Genomic DNA, 630 nt, shown 5'->3' on the forward strand with positions numbered 1-630 from the left:
GCTCTGCCTCCGTTTCAATGGCCTCGGCACCGGCATCACTTAGAATACATGCCGTAAGTGGCTTCATGCCAGTGCCTCCTACGGTATTTTCACACTCAAACCAGAGCTGTGCTGCAGATGGAGGAGCGGGTCTCTCTCACGTCTGAACCCAGCAGGTGCAGTGCAGGGCAGAGACTAGGCCCACGGCAAGCTGGCTGCTAGAACAGAAATGTCTCCTGCAATTTGGGCCATTCCCTCCCCTGCCAGGCGCTTTCCTCTCAGCCCCACAGAGAGAGAGACCCCGACTCCTCTAGGAAAGGGCTTGCTTTCCCGTTTGAAATTGACTGGAGCCACGGAGCTGGGCTGCACTATGAACTTCCACCAGTAGGTAGTGCATGAAACTGCCTTTCCACCATATCTGCTCTTCGCTGTGAAAGCTTCCCAGGCACTCCCAGGTGGTTGTAGAGGACCTCCCTCCATGAACCAGGGCCCCGTGTGTGCCCTCTCATGGGAGCCTTGTCACACTGCATCATTACTGTTTTTCCCCTAGATGGTGAGCCCTGATGGGTAGGACTAAACCCAGTCACCTCTATTTCCAGCATTTAACACAGTACCTGATTCATGGTGAATGTTCAGGAATTGGAGGGTGGG

This window comes from Orycteropus afer, unplaced genomic scaffold (assembly GCF_000298275.1).
Source record: "Orycteropus afer afer isolate SDZICR_OR568_19922 unplaced genomic scaffold, OryAfe1.0 scaffold00127, whole genome shotgun sequence".
Taxonomy (NCBI): Eukaryota; Metazoa; Chordata; class Mammalia; order Tubulidentata; family Orycteropodidae; genus Orycteropus; species Orycteropus afer.